General features: G+C 41.7%; 3 pseudogenes; 2 read left to right on the top strand and 1 right to left on the bottom strand.

Annotated features, from left to right (window-relative positions):
• The first annotated feature begins 291 nt into the window (after positions 1-291).
• Positions 292-3,025, top strand: LOC147438038 (uncharacterized; annotated as a pseudogene).
• Positions 3,026-3,501: 476 nt separating this feature from the next.
• Positions 3,502-4,606, bottom strand: LOC147438037 (uncharacterized; annotated as a pseudogene).
• Positions 4,607-4,994: 388 nt separating this feature from the next.
• On the top strand, positions 4,995-5,856 carry LOC147438036 (uncharacterized; annotated as a pseudogene).
• The last annotated feature ends 9,400 nt before the right edge of the window (positions 5,857-15,256 follow it).

The following is a 15,256-nucleotide window of genomic DNA, read 5'->3' as shown; positions in this document are numbered from 1 at the left end:
TTCTATAAATATAAACATAAAAACATAAAACAATTCAACAAATTATTATGAAAATAAATAAATTTCAAAGATTAAAATTAGATAATTACCAAGTGGGGTCAAGAGCTCAGAATGTACATAAGGGCGTTTAAGACCTTTCAACCTGCATACTTGCACTCGTATGTTCTGGGCTCATGTCTAGTCATCAACCACTATTCAAAACATACAAAGAAAACGTTATCTTAAAGTTTAAGATTACAAATACCCAAAAGTACTAAACCTAAAGAGCAATGCAACAACACTTACAAAGTTGGCCTCAAATGATTCCCATCTGCTGGTCCCCAAGTGGTGTGAGCTTGGCAATCTTCCAATCTTCTCTGTTGTTGCAGGTATCTCCACGGGAATCTGGGCTCCGAAGCGAGGAGTATCGAGTGGGATGTGGCCTGAAGGAGTAGCTAGTGGTGTGAAGTGAGGAGTGTTGAGTGGGGTGAGCCTTGGAGGAGTTGCTAGTAGTGTGTAGCCAGGAGTCTTGAAAAGTCGCACATAAGCCAGAGTAGAGGACGACACCGTAGCCGGTGTGGGGGTGGGCAAAGAAGGTAGAGGTAAGGAACCTCGGTGACTATGAGGTGGTATGGAAGCATCAATGGTGCCTCCTCCATAGCAGCCACCACATCCACCACTAGAGAATCAATGCCTAGAAGAGTGTGTAAACCGTCTAGTCGACACGAATCTCTTGAAGTGAGTTGATTGCTCTTAAGTAGATGGAGACAACGAATGAGTGGGATGACATGTTGATGCACCGGCACTGTGGTGGGGGCGTTGGGATGGGGGAAATGGGAACAGACACAGTATACAAACTAGATGCCTCTCTATAGCCCAGCAGATATCCAACACCCCAAGCCACAGAGAATCACACACACACACTCACTTTTTGCAAACTTCCAATGAACAGGCTCGCCTACTAGCATTTTCGGATATAGACACACAGGGAGGCGACACACGCCTCGACCACACACAAAACAACTCACTCAATCATTCTCTCCCTCCCACTCCGTACACAACGATACACAAAACCCGGAGCCAACGCTACCATGGGTGTATTAGGGCATGAGACGAGAGAGATGAGAAGAAATAAGTGGACTTAGATAGCACAAACATAACCCGGAAATGATTACTATCCTTGCTTCAAAACAACCTCGATACACAATCTTCGAGGGACACACTCTCGAACCTTTTTTGCCACCTGCTGAACAACCACCGAAGCCTTCGTTGGCTTCTTCTTGTCCAAATCTCCTCAATCGATTCACCTCTCCATGCATAGGCAGCCCCTTTCTCGTCTTTACTCACATGAGATGGTGGCCCCCTTCAAGCTTCTTGCAGCCCCTCATGACTCCAATCACAGCCACCACTGGCGGCCTCCCTTGCTCTGCTATCTCTCCCTTCGTCTTCTCCTGGCAGCTCTCTTTGGCGCACCTCCCTCATGACCCGACCATGGCCAGCTCCTTGACGGCCCTTCCTTGCCTCCCAAGTATGATGTACCTCCTCCTATTGCCACCCCGTGGCGGCCTTCCTTTCTCTGCTCTCGGCCAGGCCCATCACCTCTTTGATGGCGCAGCCCTGCAGCCTTCTCCTGCTGTCTGTAGCCGGTCCACCTTCTCCTCAATGCCCGCCGCTCAGCTCGGCCTTCCCTCTCCTTCAAGCCCTATCCACGGGTGTACCCCTGCACCTGGAAACTTGCCCTACCTCTCAGGTGGCGACCTCTCGTCAAGCCAACCCCCCTCCTGCATAGCTGGCTTTTTGTATAGCGGGCTGCTCCCCTCATGATATCCAACTCCAGCCCTGGATTTTTTGATGGGCTGCAGCCCACGGTCCTCTGCACCGTGGTGACCCCCCAAAACCTGGCAACCCCCCCTCCTGCATGGCCCTCAAGTGGCGCAACCTGCTTTCTTTCCATATGCAGCCGAGTGCCTCCCCTACTATTCCTGCCGCTTTTTGTATAGCGGGCTGCTCCCCTCATGATATCCAACTCCAGCCCTGGATTTTTTGATGGGTTGCAGCCTACGGTCCTCTGCACCGTGGTGACCCCCTAAACCTGGCAACCCCCCCTCCTGCATGGCCCTCAAGTGGCGCAACCTGCTTTCTTTCCATATGCAGCCGAGTGCCTCCCCTATTATTCCTGGACGACCTCCCTTGATAGTGCTACCTCCTCTGATAGTTGCATGGCTTTTAAAACTTAAAGCCTTCCAAAAAAACAATTCCTCTTCTGAGGGGCATTCCCACCGAAGGCAATCGACACTAGGCCATAGTGAGAACAGCCCTTCATATCATTCCACAAGGGCAACGCTTGATAGCCACAAAAGAGCATAAAAACAGCTTCAAGGTGTCAAGATATCCGCCAATAGAAGCGCCGATTGTCGCGAACGTCGACAACATCAAAGGGAAATCCTCTTGCCCGAGGACTCGATTGACAAACTAAAAACACATATCCTTAAGCACATGAAAAGCCTTGCACCTGCTGATCTTGATGTCCGATCAAGACATACACATCATAAAACCTTTCGTCTTCCAAGTCTTGAGAACCACAAATGACCTGTACTATGTCGCATTTGGCATACACATCCTGGCATTAGAGTGTCGTGCAGACAGCCTGTCCCAAATCCCATATCACAAACCTGATAGCACCTCTATCTAGCACCTCTTGTCCCGCTCACAAGCTTGTGATATCAACACTTACTCTTGTCACTTGTAAGAGAAAAACCCTTGCAGTTTCTGCTAGCAAGTGCTCCATCCTGGTGTACCTGGTCCCTAACACCATCAAACACTTGCCCAATGTACCTGCCACTTGCCTGCAAACCACCATGCATGGACTTCTTGCACCTCCATGGGTCGACACAGTCGGGCTGTACCATCATTTCCCAACCCCTAGTTCAACATTAATTATGCTCAACCATAGTATTATTTAGGTAAAATAGCATTGCATAATAAGAAGTTGATAGATAGAGATTATGTACAAGACGCATAAGATAGATAGAGAGAGATATTCATTTGCTGTAGAGCCCGCCTGGGTCAAATGGAAAACGATAGGCTCTCCCCAACATAGTGTAAACTCCACCTTGATCAAAAACATGGCATTGAGTACAGCCATGCATCCGTAATATTTTCATATACAACCATTTTTTTGCACCTGTAAACCCAAAAACAAGCCTCTCGTGCAGCTTGGCATAGTATCGATCTTCAATTCCCTGTATCCATACGCTGGCTTCATAGATAAAACAAGCTTGTAAACCAACCTGTGAAGCATCCCCACCATACCCCATGATTTTCTCACCTGCTAGAGAGCTCTCCATAGCATAATCCTCTTCAAAAAAGCCTGGCAGCCGATACAAAGATACCTGTAGAGAAACCTTCAACACCATATGTATCCATAGCATAGCATAAAGTAGCAATACACTACAATTTTCCTCCACCTGTTGCATATCCAAGCCTACATGTTTTCCAAGCATACCCTCTATTGTAGGTTCTTCAAATGGCATGCACTCCATACCTGACTCACCATGCCACTCTTTGTCTGCCATAGCCTTTGACACTTCATCTTCAACCACTTTATGCGCAAGAAAATTGGATTGCTCAACCACCCTCCTCTATGACCACATCATTTGCTAAGCGAGAAAGAAAGCCATGATCTATTACCTCATCTTCTGGTAGGTCGACATCACCAACACCTTCTGGAATGCACTGCCACTCTTCAACAGAATCGATAGGGCAAGGTTGCCCAACCCCCTGGCTAGCTTCTTCCTGTACAGCTTCGACCATCGCTTTGTCAACATCTTCAAACTTGTCCTGTGAGCTCTGATCCATAGCTTCCTTTGATTCTTCATGCATACACGCTTCGACCAAGACCGCATCCTTGCTAGCCAGGCTAACATAGTCTTGTATAGCAGCACACCAAATTGGAGGTACAAACTGAAACGAATGATCAGAATGGCTTACCAATGTCAAAGCAGCTACCTCTTTGACGCTTGAACTCCCCTTTGGCTTCATGGCATGACATAACTCCATTGGTGATCTATATCCATAGTCTTCCAGCTTCAACAAACCCATCTCTAGCTTCTTCTTTGCTTTCGTGCTCTTTGCCTTTGCCAAGCAAACCATTTGCTCATAGTCCTCTGCACGACCACACTCGACCTTCTCTTTGATTCGCGGGTGCAAGCAGGCTAGAAACTGCTCTCGCTTGAAATGGTCCCCATTTCGCACACATGTAACAAAAGCTAGTCTCTCCCAAATAGACTCATTTACCCAAAAACAAAGCAAAATCTTCACTTACATCCTGCTTTAGCTTGCTTAATTGTTCACCCAAGTCCGATGGATAAACTTGGTTTTGAAAAGCTTCAACAAATTGTTTGCGAATCTTGCTCATCGACTGCCGATCTGCAATCTTCAGTCCTTTGAACCAAGCTTTGGCTTGTCCTTGTAGAACCAATGGTAGGGCCTTCAATTTGGCTTCATGTCCACAAATTCTCAACTGCAACAGGTATAGCTCTAGATTGGAAAACCAATCCGCAGCCTCTTCTTCTCTAGCAAGCACCAAGTCAATATCATGCATCATCTTCAGGCTTTCAGACTTCATCGAGGAGAAATCAGTAGATCCTCAGTGGGGGCACCATTGATGGGATGTGAGAAATGGGAACACACACAGTATACAAACTAGATGCCTCTCTATAGCCCATCAGATATCGAACACCCCAAGCCACACAGAATCTCACACACACACACACACACTCACTTTTTGCAAACTTCCAATGAACAGGCTCTCCTACTAGCATTTCCGGATATACACATTCACACAGAGGTGACACACGCCTTGACCACACACAAAACAACTCACTCAATTATTCTCTCCCTCCCTCTCTGCACACAACCATACACAAAATCCGAAGCGAACGCTACCACGAGTGTATTAGGGCATGTGACGAGATAGACGAGAAGAAATAAGTGGTCTTAGACAGCGCAAACATAACCCGGCAATGATTGCTATCCTTGCTTCAAAACAACCTCGATACACAATCTTCAAGGGACACACTCTCGAACCTTTTTTGCCATGTCCTGAACAACCACCGAAGCCCTCGTTGGCTTCTTCTTGTCCAAAGCTCCTCAATCGATTCACCTCTCCATGCATAGGCAGCCCCTTGCTCGTCTTTACTCACAGATGGTGGCCCCCTTCAAGCTTCTTGCAGCCCCTCGTGACTCCAATCACAGCCACCACTGGCGGCCTCCCTTGCTGTCCTATCTCTCCCTTTGTCCTCTCCTGGCAGCTCTCTTTGGCGCACCTCCCTCATGACCCGACCATGGCCAGCTCCTTGACGGCCCTTCCTTGCCTCCCAAGTGATGTACCTCCTCCTATTGCGACCCCGTGGAGGCCATTCTTTCTCTGTTCTCGGCCAGGCCCATCACCTCCTTGATGGCGCAACCCTGCAGCCTTCTCCTGTCTATAGCCTATGCACCTTCTCCTCAATGCCTGCCGGTCATCTGGGCCTTCCCTCTCCTTCAAGACCTGTCCACGGGTGTACCCCTGCACCTGGCAACTCACCCTACCTCTCAGGTGGCGACCTCTCGTCTGCAAGCCAACCTGCCTACGTCTGCATAGCTGGCTGCCACTTTTTGTATAGCGGGCTGCTTCCCTCCTGATATCCAACTCCAGCCCAGGATTTTTTGATGGGCTGCAGCCCATGGCCCTCTGCACCGTGGTGACCCCTGAACCTGGCAACCCCCCCTCCTGCATGGCCCTCAAGTGGTGCAACCTGCTTTCTTTCCATATGCAGTCAAGTGCCTCCCCTGCTATTCCTGCCAATATTGTCGGCCTATAGTGAGAAAATTGAATTCCAAAGATTTTGGCCTTGAGCTCTACCCCTTTGGGTTAGTAGTACTATAGTATGAGCCATTGCTTAAGAGTTTCCCCAAGGGGCCGGTGTTCTATAGGTAAGCCTATCACTGCTTGGGCTTCAAGATCCTTTTCAAACCTACAAAAGGTAAGAGAACTGACACAAGGAACTTTAAATCAATTCCTACATAGGAAAAACCTATGTATATTATTGTAAAACGTATCTATTCTAATAGTCATACCAAGATGGATTTCCTATATATATCCAGGAAAAGGAAATGTCTACATAACACATTGATTCTATTTAGGAAATCAAGTGGATTATCTAGGTAACGTGCTATTGAGTATAATAAAATGACCGTACCTTCTATTTTCTATATAGGAAAACCATGGTTAAAAATTGAGACAACTCTAAAAAAGTTCAAGGCTCTAGTCCTGATGGAGCCTCCTTCCAATGCTTAGAGTCTAACATCATTTGTGCACAAGTTGAAATATCTATCAAGGTTTGTTTGGATGCTGTCACAGTATGTATACCCCCTTCAAAAGAGAGTGCAACAGGTGCATGGTTTTGAATGGGATGAAGAAGCTCATGAAGCTTTTGATAGGGGGAAGGAAATCTTGTGTCAATTGCCTATGGTGTTTTCACCCAATCAAGAAGATGATTTTTATGTCGTCGTGACGATAGGAACGATGGCTATTGAGGCGGTATTGTTGCAAAAAGTAGGAAGGAGCTATAAACCTGTCTTTTTTGAAAGCATAGTGATAAGTCCTAGAGAGGCGACCTACACCAAAGCAAAGTAGTGGGTCATGGCCTTAGCTTTTTCTTGCAGGAAGTTCAAGGTGTATCTCATTGTGCAAAATTTTTATGTGCTGACAGCCAACAAATTGTTGCCAGAAGTGATGCTCTATTTAAAGCCAGGAAAGCAAATTATGAAGTGGGTAATAGAATTATAAGAATTCAAGTTTCACTTCTACTAGACAGTATTCTCTATATTAGAGGAAATGAAAACACGTATTTCACTACAATGTAATTAATGTCAAAAAGTTCATTATCCATAAAACAATTAATCGGAGTTGGTCAGTAATGAAGCAAAAGCACCATTTGTACTTCTTTAAACACAATTGGAAGCTAATAAATCTTGTTTAATTGCACTTAGCTGGTTATAAACAACACTAAGTCAATTTCACTCTACTTAGATGGACTTAGTTGCACTTAATTCTACTTATCATAGTCAAATGAAGAAAGTTGAACTCAGATAGACTCACTTGCACTTCATTTGAGCCAATTACACACAAATCACATCAATGAATTTTAAAGTTGACTTGGAATGAAGATAATCAAAACTTACCAGGACTGAATTGTACATCAATAAACCCCTTGAACTTAGTTGGGCTCAAATTGGATTCATTCAAGAATCAATTAGACCGAAGAGCACCAAATTTGGCTCAAAAACATTTAAATCATGTTGGATGATATTACTCTTAATTGAATTTACTACACACATTTAGCTATGATTTGTTAGATCATAATGCAATTGATAGTTGCCCTTGAAGTTTGGTTCATGAGGGGGATCATGAGAAATTTTTACAATTTGATAGCCTCAAATTCTCTAGATTTAAAAAATGTAAATTTCATGAGAATTATTCACTTATAAATGTAAACTCAATTTTGACTCAAGCTTTATCAAATTCTTTTCAATTGTTGGGACTTGTCTCCGTTCAATAGCATTAAGCTATCATTCAAGTGAGACTATGAGCACTTATTTTTGACTTATTTGCATTTTAGTCTAATAAAATCTAAAATCTATTTTATCTTTGATAGAACTCTTGTTGAATTTCAAGTAGATAAATTTCAACTTAAAAAGCTTAATTTCCATGCATTTACCTTATTTCAATCAATCTCAATAGCTAGATAGTGCAATTGGAATCAAATGCACTATTGAGCTCACTTGCACTTGAGTAAAATAAAATGTATCATATTGCAATAATTTAATTGCATGCAATTCAAACTAAATTAAATGGTACTTGATTGGAGTCAACCATAATGGAAACTATTGAAACTAACTTATATAAATGTAGTATAACGAGCATAATGTACTTTCAATAGAGGTACGTTGAATTAGGTGATGAGACTAGATTCTACTCTATGGGAATCTAATGAGCTAGATTTGCAAATGATGCACCTTGCCTTTCAAGCAAGTAAAATGTAGAAAAAATTTATAAGAGGTACTCGATAAACAACTTCAACTAATCAAACCGTCAATCAATACAAATACAAGAATTTATCACCTTGTAAGTGATAACCATTCATTTGTTCATATGACAAAGTTATCACTAAATGTGACACCAATCTTGAATATCCACCATTAGAAGCAAAGGAATATAAATAGATTTTTCTTCCTTATTGTTTCAATATGTAGTCTTGTGGATCATTCCATTGTCACTAAAGCATGCATTTTGAGAAATCTACTTATCAAGGCCCATAGTACAATGATCTATTAATTTGAAACTAGCTAGAAGCGCATGGCAATGATAATTGAAGTGTGTACATAGACTAAATTAGATAATTTTTAATTGTGTCTTTATCATGGCAGCATAGTACATACTTTATGAAATGTGCCTCTTGGAAGACTTTCACAAACAAGGAGACATCTATTATTACTCTTCAAATGCCAGACTGAACATGCATACAAGACAAATAAAGTGTACGTATGTGCCCATGTCTCAGGCACATATATTTTCACACTTGACTTTTGTGGCAAAGATAAGGGGCTTGTATCCTTCCAAGGCTATAAGAATCTTGTAGTAACAAACATATGCAAAGACAAATAATTGATATTTACAAGGCACAAGAGAAATATTACAATTTACCTACCCTTCTTCATCATTTGATTAGGGCTCAATCTTGCTAAGAAACACAAGTGGAACCTCTATTATTTGATTCTTTTGAAAAACAACAAGTGATTCATGGAAAATATTAAAAATGAATGTAGTTTAGATGCTTTGCTAGACTAGAGGTACTTATAATATGTAATCTGGATCCTGCCAAAATATTTTCAAAAATATAAAGACTCTTTGCATCATTTCTCAAAGATTCAATCTCCACCTTCCACCGCTCATAATCATTTCCACCATGTCACTTCAAAAATACTATGCCTCTACCAACTTCCTTTGTGTGTGAATCAAGGATTGGAATGAAAAAAAAAATTGTGGTGTACTTTGGGAAACAATCCACATATAATTCTCACATTGTCTTTAGTTATAGGATTGGATGATCCCATGATTTTGACCTTATCTTCACCACTTGTAGGGACATAGCAAGCCTCTTTATATGATGTAGAGGAGCGGAAGGATTTTTTATGCCTACAAATGAATCATCTACTTCAAGGTCAACCATCTTGATGCCTAGTTTTTCATGGTTGCAGTCGTCATCAACAGTCTCCAAGTGCGAGATATCTTCAATTGGGAATTGGTGAATTTTAGTAAGCCCTTCAAACAATGGCCCTTCTTTGATTCTCATGTAACACCTATGCTGGTTTAGTTTTAGATAGATTTGTCTCTCTGTCATATAATCAAAGTCCTTGTCTTCAGTGTGGGCCTCAAAAGTAGATAGTGTCTTTTGCTTTTGATGAATGAACTTCTCCACATGCTCCCTCATTTCTTTGTCCTTCTTGAAGGCTGCTTGCATAAACCTGTCGATGGGAAACAAACCTATCTCTTGTTTGGTCCACATGCAAATCCATTCCAAGTTCCTATTGTATGTGAAATGCTCCCAAGAATGATTTATATGAAGGAAGCCTTCTTCCTTTGCACTGTTTGGAATTTGTACTACAAAATGAGATTCTGATTTCACTTGGACATTGTGCTCATTGTTGAGAAAATTTGCCTCATATCTTCCAACGTATGTCAAGGACAAATGATTATGCTACACGTGAGGAGGCACTTCTTGTGAAACCTATCTTAGAGTGGATGACAAAGTCTCCGCCTCAACCAATTTGCTTTGCACCCAACTATGCAAATCAAGTCTATGTCCACTAACCTCTATTCCTATCACTTTCCATGAATCCACAAAGCTATACAAGAGACTTCTTCCATCAATATTATTCTTGCATACACTTTTTGTATAGAAATCCATTCCCAAAAATTATTTGACAAATGCGGCAACTATTTCAACATTCCATAAGAAGATGCTCTTCAAAGGCTCGTTTTCCATGTTGATGTGATTGGTATTTAGCCTATAAAACAAAAGTATATCAAAAATTATATACACATTCTATAAAAAGGTTCTAGAACATATAGAAAATTCTTCAAATATAGATTAATAATTGCTAGATTAACCTCTTCTTCATGCTCATTTCCTGTTTGGACGATGGGTCACACAAACATAGTGAGAAGTTACTTCAAACTCATTCAGGACATAATCGGCTATAAGAGTGAAGCCTCATGGATGGTGCTAAACCAAATGAAGGAGTCAAATGCACCCAAAACTAAATCTAGCAACAATTGAATGTGTATCTTATTATAGTTACAGTTAGTTACCATGGTGTTCATCTATTTATATCAATAATGTTGAATGGTACTTGATTTTATTTGTGGTTTTAATCTTGTTTTGATCAATCTCTTGATTACAAACCATGATTGTTTTTTTATTCTTGCTATTACACAAGGCCGGGGGGAGGGATTGCAACACTCATGCTGAAGGGGGATTGTTATCCCCTTTGGATTATTGGTTCTAGTGGGTAACAAGCAAGCACATGGCCTAAACATAGGAGCTTCAGTTAACAATGAAGTTGAAGTAACTTATAAGTGGAAAAACACACTAAGATGGAATTCCTTGCAGCTATAGAACCAGGGTGGTTTGATCCCTTGGAGAAGATATCTACACAAGCTACATATTTGGCCTTGGTATCACGTGTAGATTCAACTTGCAAGTTGCACCAATGGAGAAGAAGTCAATGAGGAAGAAGAAGGTGCATTCTCAAAGTCTTGAAAGAGAAAGGTGCAGAGAGGATCCACGAGTTGGTGTTGGTGTGATGAGAGAAGCTTGGCATTGCATGGTCAAGCTTGACGCACTAGAGAAAAGAGGTGAAAAACTTGGCAAAAGAAAACATTAAAGTTTGCATTGGTACGGCATGCGGGACCAAAGCCCTTATTTATAAGTCTCTTCTACAATATATAGGGACTCAAACTTTTTAAAGTAGATAAGCAATGATGGTGTTGTCATTGCTTAACTTATAGAAAGGCCATCGTGAAGCTAGGGTGAACGACAGGATATTCATTTTGCAAGGCAAATGCAGAGTGGCATTGCATGGAGCAGCTAAAGTCGGTGCCCTAAACAACACTTGGAGTTATGCCCTCTTCACAACATCCTGATCATCCTTAGGTTCTTATACCTATATTGATAGGGTCTTGAATACCGAAATTTGCCAAAGGAAACAAACCCATGAGAAGAAAATTTCCTTTGGTACCCAAGGTGGATTATTGGTACTTTAATGCTAGCATAGTTTGTGACTAGATTTAACTCATTTTGTGCGAAGTACATTGTTTGATCTCATGTATTTTCTTCCCAATTTTATTCACAAGCAATTTCAAGTGACCAAATCTTGCATAAATTCTTAAACATATGATGTCAAGTATTTCATTTGGAGAGATACGCTTGCTTTGCATCTGCTGAAAACAGTTCAAAGCTTTTTGGACTCATCCCTATTTGGAATATCCCTAGCTAACAATATCATCGTGAATTTTGTTGCCCATTTTAGCATCTTGCACAGTGCCATATGCATTCATGGTGAACACATAGGTGAATGCATGTAGAGCATGCCTTACCTTTGCATTTGGTGAAAACAACCCTGGCTCCCTAGCCCTACCCCATTTGGCATACAGGTCAAGCAAGGTAGTGCCAAGCATTACTTTTTTCTTGACCCCTAACTAACAATCATATATGTGAGTTCTTTTTCCATCTCAGCAATAATTTCCAAATCTCCACATGTCTTTAAGATGAGAGTGTAGGTGATTGTATCTAGAGAGATGCACTTGCTTTGCATTAGTTGCAAATAGTTCAAAGCTTCTTCACCTTGCCCCTATTTGGCATAACCGTGACTAACAAAACCAGTGTGAATTTTGCTATCCATTTCAGCATCTTGCATACCACCACATGCCTTCAAGGTGAATGCATAGGTAAATTCATTTGGAGTGATGCCCTGCATTTTCATTTGCTCAAAATAGCCCTGACTCCCTAGCCCTGCCACATTTGGCATACATGTCCAAGCAAGGTAGTGCCAAGAATTACTTATTTTATGGACAACCCCTAAGTAATAGTATCATGTGAGTTCTTTTGCCCATCTCAACAATGATTTCCAAATTTCCAGATGTCTTTAAGATGCGAGCATAGGTGATTGCATCCAAAACAATGCGCTCGCTTTGCATGAGCTAAAAATATTTTAGAGTTTCTCGGCCCCACCCCTATTCGGCATATCCCTGATTAACAAAATCATCATGAATTTTGCTTCCCATTTTAGCATCTTCCATAGTGCCATGTGCCTTCAAGGTGAACGCATAGTTGAATGAATTTGGATCAATGCCCCACCTTTGCATTTGCTAAAAATAGCCTTCTCTCCCTAGTCCTGCCACATTTGGCATACATGTCGAGAAAGGTAGTGCCAAACATTACGTTTTTTTCTCGACAACCCCTAACTAGCAGTATCATATGAGTTCCTTTTCCCAACTTAGCAATAATTTTGAAATTGCCACATGTCTTTAAGAGGTGAGCATAGGTGATTGCATGTGGAGAGATGCACTCACTTTGCATCAGCTAAAAATAATTCAGAGCTTCTTGACCCCACCCCTATTTGGCATATCCTTGACCAAAAAAATCCTCTTGAATTTTGATACCCATCTCATCATCTTTCATAATGCCACATGCCTTCAAGGGCAACGCATAGGTCAATGCATCTGGAGTGATGCATTGCATTTCATTTGTTGTATAGTTCTGTATCCTTTTTGTAATTATGACTTGCTTATCAACATGTTTAAGTTTTCACACTTGTCTTCTAATGTTTGAGGTTTCTTTTGACTAAATGACTCTGGTTATTATTAAGTATTCCTAAAGTTTTTTTTTCTCATTAAATCATCGTGATAAAAGACAAGTTGACAAAAATTTGAATATTTTTTTGTGTGGTAAGGAGATGGCAGCAGAATTGGAAACCACCCCGCCCTCGTTATAAGTTGTTGTTGATATCGAGTCCCAACTTAGCCATCTTTTAAACCCAAAAGAGACTAGTCATGGTGTCTATGTTGAGAGGACCAAGACCAGATACATGGATCTTGATGCAAAACTCTTGCAAACTTGGGTTTCCAAGCATGAGGTTCTAAGTGTGAGGTTCTACCCTTGTACGTTATGATATGAGGTACCTCATATCAACCGACACAAGGGTACCTCAAATATGAGGTTCTCCGTGTGAGGTTCTACCCTTGTACGTTATGATATGAGGTACCTCAAGTTTTCCAAGCATGAGGTTCTACCCTTGTACGTTATGATATGAGGTACCTCTTGCAAATATGAGGTACCCTTGTGTCGGTTGGCGGTTGATGAAGAAGTTCACAAAACTAGAGGGGGAATTTTGGAATCAAAAAATAAGTTCATACTTGCCGATCATAGAGAAACTTTGAACACTTTTTCAGAGTGAAACTTTTTGCCATGATCTTCTTGCAATGTGGCATGCAAGATGTGATTGGATCCTATCTTAAGATCCAAATAGAAGAGTGAAAGAGTTTTGGAGTGGTGAAAAAATCCAAATGCACAAGGATTTTTGGAAAAGGAGTGGGATATTCCTATTAAATGCCCAAATGAATATTGGTGAATGTACTATAGGACATTCCCTCTTGGTGTTGTTAAGTATGGAGCCTGATTTACCCTTGTAATTTTTTGTGGTAAAAGCGCACATTTGTAAGGCCCCCATTATGAGGAGAAGCCATCGTGCGTGAAGGAAAATCACTTGTCGGAAACCAAAATTTTCACGGCCAAAAATCAAGGGCCTCGGGGGCGGAAGCCCCCAAGAATTTTTTTTTCCCTCGCCGGAATGAGGAGCCTCAACCTGTTCCCCGAAGATCTACAAGAGCAAGTAGACCTCTAGAAAGTTTTGTTCCTTCCTTCAACCATCTCTTGATCTCAGATTCTGGAGAGCCAGAATCATACGAAGAAGCTATGCAACATGAATCCAAAGAAGAATGGACGAAGAGCATGCAAGTGGAGATGGACTCACTACATCGCAACCAAACATGGGAGTTGGTTGAGTTGCCTAAAGGTAAGTGGGCACTTCAAAACAAATGGGTGTACATGCTGAAGGAAGAAGAAGGTGGGAAGAAAAGGTACAAGTCTAGGCTTGTGGTAAAAGGGTTTTCTCAAAAGAAAGGTATTGACTTCAATGAAATATTTTCTCCTGTTGTAAAAATGAACTCAATTAGGCTTGTGTTAAGCCTTGTGGCTGCTCATGATCTAAATCTCGAGCAAATGGATATAAATACGGCATTCCCTCACGGTGACTTAGAGGAGGAAATCTACATGTTTCAACCAAAGGGGTATGAAGTAAAAGGTAAGTAGAAAATGGTTTGCAGATTAAAGAAGAGCTTGTATGGTTTAAAGCAAGCATCAAGACAATGGTACTTGAAGTTTGATCGATGGATGTTGGATCATGGATTCACAAGATGCAACTCGGATCACTGCGTCTACACGAAGAATTTGGAAGATGGGAAATTCATCATCCTAATGTTATATGTTGATGACATGTTGATTGCAAGTGCTAACATGCAGGCCTAGGACATCAAAGACCTAAAAGAGGACCTGTCTAAATCTTTTTCAATGAAAGATTTAGGTATAGGTCATTTGTGGTTCTCAAGACTTGGAAGGCGAAAAGTGCTATGATGTGTATGTCGGATCGGACATCAAGATCAGCAGGTGTAGGGCTTTTCATGTGCTTAAGAATATGTGTTTTCTGTTTGTCAATCCAGTCCTCGAGCAAGAGGATTTCCCTTTGATGTTGTCGACGTTCGTGACGATCGGCGCTTCTATTGGCGGATATCTTGACACCTTGAAGCTTTTTTTATGCTCTTTTGTGGCTATCAAGCTTTGGTATAGGATGCGCCCTTGTGGAATGATATGAAGGGCTGTTCTCACTATGGCCGAGTGTCGATTGCCTTCGGATTGCCTTCAGTGGGAATGCCCCTCAGAAGGGGAATTGTTTTTTTTGGAAGGCTTTAAGTTTTAAAAGGCATGCAACTATCAGAGGAGGTAGCACTATTAAGGGAGGTCGCCCAAGAATAGCAGGGGAGGCACCCGACTGCATATGGAAAGAAAGCAGGTTGCGCCACTTGAGGGCCATGTAGGAGGGGGGGTTGCTAGGT

This window comes from Adiantum capillus-veneris, chromosome 17 (genome assembly GCF_014529385.1).
Source record: "Adiantum capillus-veneris isolate H3 chromosome 17, ASM1452938v2, whole genome shotgun sequence".
In the NCBI taxonomy this organism is placed as follows: Eukaryota; Viridiplantae; Streptophyta; class Polypodiopsida; order Polypodiales; family Pteridaceae; genus Adiantum; species Adiantum capillus-veneris.
Note: the sequence above shows the minus strand (reverse complement) of the source record. Positions and strands in the feature narration are given on the sequence as shown.